Genomic DNA, 5,755 nt, shown 5'->3' on the forward strand with positions numbered 1-5,755 from the left:
TCATATTCAAAAGTACCAGAGGTTGGGACTGGAACATATCTCTTTTGGTGACCCAATTCAATCTACCACACTGAATTTCACATAAAGTTTTGTCCATCTTTATGATCTCAGCTGTGTTATGGCAAGTTAAGCAAGGGTGCCCATGTTTGGACCCAAACAGTGCATGGGAGAGCAGTGGCTTTTGATGCTGGCTGGGTGGATGCAGCCATGAGGCATGAAATTCCCAAATGAAAGGTGATTTTGAAGTAGCTACTTGAAGTAGTGACGAATAGGAATTTTAAGGCCAACTCTCTCAATCCTCAGGAGATTCTCCTTTTCCTGCTGTTTTTGGACAATCTCCATTTTATTTGGAATGCTGGGAGATTGTAGGTTTATTTACAACGGACATCTCCAAACTGGAAAGGTAGCAAGATGAACAAGGAGTTAACAGTTAAATGAGAATGGGCATTCTCAATGAGCAGTTAGCATATTAAAAGCTCTGAAGATTCCTCCAGTAAATAAATCCTTTTACCTATATAATCCAATGTTTCCTAAATGCAGTTTGTCATGAAGTTCTTTTATTTAGGACAATACACAATTAGTTATCTGTTCTGAGATACCATATTATTCCAAAACTTAGTGGTCTAAAACAACAATAAAAAGTTATCTTTCACTGTTTCCAAGGATCAGAGATTTGGCTGAGCAATTTGGCTTGGAGTCTTTCCTGAGGCTGCAGTCATCTCAAAGCTTTGCTGGAATCAGAGAATGCATTTTTGAGATTGTTCAGTTAGGCTGGAAAGTTGATGGTGGCTATTGGTAGAAGGTCTCCGTTCATTTCGTGGGCCTCTCCACTGGGCTGCTGGAGAGTTCTCATGACACGGCAGATGGCTTTCCCTAGCACTAGCCATCCAAGAAGCCAAGGCGGAAACTTTACAAGCTAGCTTTGGTCATCTCCATTATACTTTGTTAGTTACAGAGCGTAGCCCTGATTTACTCGGGGAACAGCAGGAAGTGAGGGTCATATGAACTATCTGGGAGGCTGGTACCACAAATATGAATCTTCACTTATTCATTCATTCAGCAAATATTTACTGGTGTCAGCTATATGCCAAGCACTGTTCTAGACACCAATGACACAACTTCAAACACAACAGAGACATCCCTATCCTTCTGGGGCTCACATTCTAGTGACATTACTCACTCAACATCTGCTTGAGACAATTTGGGATATACTTCTTCACAAGGACATAGAAGGGTGAGAAGTGTGAATACAGAAAGTTTAATGCCAAGACAGGGGAAACTCATAATACTGTGGAAACTGGGGCTCCTGACCTAGGCTTGACATTTTGGAAGAGGCAAAATGATAGGGAAAGGAAACACCAGTGATTGTCTGGGGGAATGATTAGAAAACAAGGAATGGTTGACTGTAAAAGGACAGCACACAGGGATTTTTAGTGCCATGGAACTGTTCTGTATGATAGGTTGGTGAGTACATGACTATGCCATTATCAAAATCCATAGACCTCTACGGAGACTAAACTTCATTGTGTCCAAACAACAAAAAAAAAATCATCAGTCCCAGGATGTCACATATGAATGTAACTGTATTACAAATATATATGAAAAAGGTAGTGGGAGTGGGGGAAAAGCTAAAATAAGTAAATTTGGAAAACAATCTTTTGACTGGATTCAGTAAGGCTATAGACAAAAGGAACCATACATTAAAAAAAAAAAAAGGAATCATATATAGACATTAGAGTTGGTAAATTTGTTACAGGTAAACAATTCTGAAATGATTTAACATATGTATTAGTTTTGAATAAATAAGGAGATAAACAATAGCTAATGGGACAAGAGTTTCTTACAGTCAGAGAAAGAGATGGTAGTTGGGGAGAAAGGCTAGAATAAGCCTTGTGGGACTGGATTTGAGTTGGATATACCAGTAAGAGCTCATGCTTGTTTTCTTTCTTTCTTTTTTTTTTTTTTTAATATTTTGTTTATTTTATTTATTTGACAAAGAGATCACAAGTAGGCAGAGAGGCAGGCAGAGAGACGGGGGGAGGCAGTCTCCCTGCTGAGCAGAGAGCCCGATGTGGGGCTCAATCCCAGGACCCTGAGATCATCACCCGAGCCCGAAGGCAGAGGCTTAACCCACTGAGCCACCCAGGCGCCCCTCCTGATTGTTTTATATACATATACACATAGTATTAGAGACTATATGTGACAGATTTATATAGATAGATGTCACTCTATATAGATCCATAAACCACAGATATCTGTATAATATATACATACTTATTATATGTATTATATATCTGTATAATAGTTTATATAACATATAAAACCTTGTTAATATATAAAAATAATATATTTATAATTATATTATAAATAATTATATATTATATATCTGTATTATATATATAGACATACAAACAATATAGAGATAAATGGTGTGTATATGTGAGTAAATATACATACATATATTTGCTAGTTCTGTCTGCTAAGAAGTCGCAAAAGAAGGGGCACCACGTTAACAATGAGCACAGCTAACATCCAGATGTTGGTTTCTGAATACCATTCTTCAATAAAAAGAACAAGGGTTCCTTGGGAAAATGACTAATTCTAGGGCTGGACTATCTAATGCAAGATAAACCTGGAGCAACTTGAATTTCTAGAAAATTAGGGCTAAAAAATCAAGCTGTGGGATGGATAGCAAAAGGATGCAGGAACCAACTCAAAGATGTCCTAATAGCCAAGGCTGAAACAATTTGAGCAATGTAATAAATAACAATGATATTAGATTATAACACAAATTATAAAATAAATCTATATAAGTCCGTACAGACACAAATAAACGACTGAATAGATAACTCACTGGTGGAGAAGGGACAAGTTTCCTTTAAAGAATTCCAGTTAATAAATGTAGAAGGAGGGCGCCTGGGTGGCTCAGTGGTTGAGCCAGGCTTGGGTCATGATCTCAGGGTCCTGGGATCGAGTCCCACATTGGGCTCTCTGCTCAGCGGGGAGCCTGCTTCCCTCTCTCTCTCTCTGCCTGCCTCTCTGCCTACTTGTGATCTCTCTCTGTCAAATAAATAAATAAAATCTTTAAAAAAAATAAATGTAGAAGGAATAGGTGAAATAGAAAATCACAATTAGGGGCGGCTGGGTGGCTCAGTTGGTTAGGGGTCTGCCTTCCACTCAGTTCATGATCCCAGGGTCCTGGGTTTGAGGCCCACATTGGGCTCCCCAGCTCATCCAGGAGGCCCTCTCCCTCTGCTCCTCCCCTCTTCTGTGCTCTCTCTCTTTGTCAAATAAATAAATCTTTTTAAAAAATCATCATTAGATCATCACATTAATAATTCTACAGGCAAGATCCATCGATGGATGCTAACTAAAATCAGTAGGTATAACTTTAAGGAAGAACAAGATATTTGCAGGCTGCAAAATATCTGTTCCAAAATACACTAATTACTGTGATGGTTTTAAAATACAATCCCAGAGGGGCGCCTGGGTGGCTCAGTGGGTTGGGCCTCTGCCTTCTGCTAGGGTCATGATCCCAGGGTTCTCATTGGGCATTCTGCTCAGCGGGGAGCCTGCTTCCCTCTCTCTCTCTGCCTGCCTCTCTGCCTACTTGTGATCTTTGTCTGTCAATAAATAAAAATCTTTAAAAAAAAAATACAATCCCAGATTCTTTAATATGCCTTGCTTTAAGAGGCAGGGCTTACTTAATTCCTCTTCGTTTGAACATGGTATGGACTTAGCAACTTGTTCTAACACATAGAGTATGGAAAGGAAAAAAGAGCAACTTTACAGCACAGAAACCAAGCAAACACCACCTTAACCGAGCAATCAAGGTTAACATCATCAGCAATAATTCAGGTTGATCTCAGACGCCCCTGATGTGATGCATTGAGAAGCACACATCACCTCTGTGAAATTCTTTCCCAAATCCCATAACCTCAGTCTAACCTAAATTGGGCAACGTCCTACAAAAGATCTACCCACAAATCCTGAAAGAGGTTGAGGTTTCAATTTTCTCATTTCGAGGAAAATCACACGCAGATTTATATACTGATGCCGGAAGGGAGGGAAGCTGAAGTTCTTGTAGAGGGAGGGGCCGCGCCATCCAAAGCTTTGTGATTCTGTAACCTTGGAAGATGCAGCCTCCGTATGTGAAACACTTGGACCCTGCCTCCATCCCCCTTCCCTTCACCTAGGCAGTTGCTGTTTGTGTCCTTGTCCAGGCTGGAGAACTGAAGCAGAGAGACCTCCTTTCTTCCCGGGGCGGGGGACCCAGCTCAGCTTCAAGTCCTGCCCAGATGTGCGGTGGGTAAGTGGCCACCTCCCCTTCCAGACTGCCCCGGGGTGAACACTGTCCGGATTATCACCCAGGAGTGCTGAGAAGGTGACTGACACCAGAGGGCAGCAGTAACCAAGGGGAAGGCTGGCGAGAGGAGGAGAAAGGTCAGAAAAACAACGCCCCTGTGCCTACGTGAACTTCACATCGCATTCTCTGGCGCGTTTTCTCCGACCGCCCTTCACAGACTGGCTCCCACTTCTCAGAATCACCGGTCGTTTGGCGCTTGGCAATCATAAATTTGCCTCATTAACTGTACTTCTAGGGAGCTTCCCCTGTTTCCCCTGGCAGACCGTGAGGTCCTAAAGAGCAGAGCCAGTGTTTACGTTTATAATTCTTTGTGCCTCCTTCTACAGTGAATAATAAAAGCTGCCATTTTGTGTGCATATTAGGGAGTGCTTTCTGTGTTTTAACTCCAGATTTGCTGTAATCCCAAATTAATGCTCGGAGACACTCACTGAGGATAGCCACGACAAAAATAGGTAACGGGGTGCTCACTCTGCTCCCAGGACCTCTTCAAGCCCTTTACATAGCTCATCCCATTTAATCCTCTCCCAACAATCCTGGCACGGTTCCTATAATTATCCCTGTTTTGTGGATGAGGAAACGGAGGCACAGAAGACTTAAGAAATGTCCAGAGTCACAGCTCCCCAGAGACAGTGCTGGGATTGGAAGGCTAGCTCCCAACTGTAGGTCCAGTGATCTTTCCCACTATCCTGTAACTGATTCCTTATACATGGGTGAAATCAGATTCAAAGTAAACATCCAAAGGGGTGCCTGGGTGGCTGTCAGGGTCCTGGGATCTAGCCCTGCGTTGGGCTCCCCATTCAAGGGGGAGTTTGCTTGTCCCTCTCTGCCGACCCCCCGCCCAGCCTCGTACTCTCTCTCTCCCCCTCTCTCAAATAAAATCTTAAGAAAAACCCCACAAATATCAAGGGTTCCCTTTGAATGAGGTATCCAGACAGCCCAGAGATTGAACTTCAGACTTTTTTTTTAAGATTTTATTAATTTGACAGAGTGTGGCAAAGCGCACAAGCAGGGGAGCAGTGGAGGGAAAGGGAGAAGCAGACTCCACTGAGCAGGAAGACCAACATAGGGCTGGATCTCAGAACCCTGAGTTTTGACCTGAGGACCTGAGCTGCTGGTAGACACCTAACTGACTGAGCCACCCAGTCGCCCCGGAACTTTAAACTTTTAATCAAAGTTTTTAGGATTCATGCACTTGTCTGGCTATCATTCACTTCTTAAGGAAAAAAATACAGAAGTTGGGCTGGTTCAAACAGTGCCTGAAATCTCTTCCAACTCTAACACTCCAGGAGTTTATGTCGCAAATGGCAGTAGACAGAGGAACCTGCAGAAACCTTCAGGGTCCCTAAATAAATAAACAATAGGATGTCCTCATCTCCTCTGAGGGTGTGG

The sequence above is a fragment of the Mustela nigripes genome, chromosome 13, assembly GCF_022355385.1.
Source record: "Mustela nigripes isolate SB6536 chromosome 13, MUSNIG.SB6536, whole genome shotgun sequence".
Lineage (NCBI taxonomy): Eukaryota > Metazoa > Chordata > Mammalia > Carnivora > Mustelidae > Mustela > Mustela nigripes.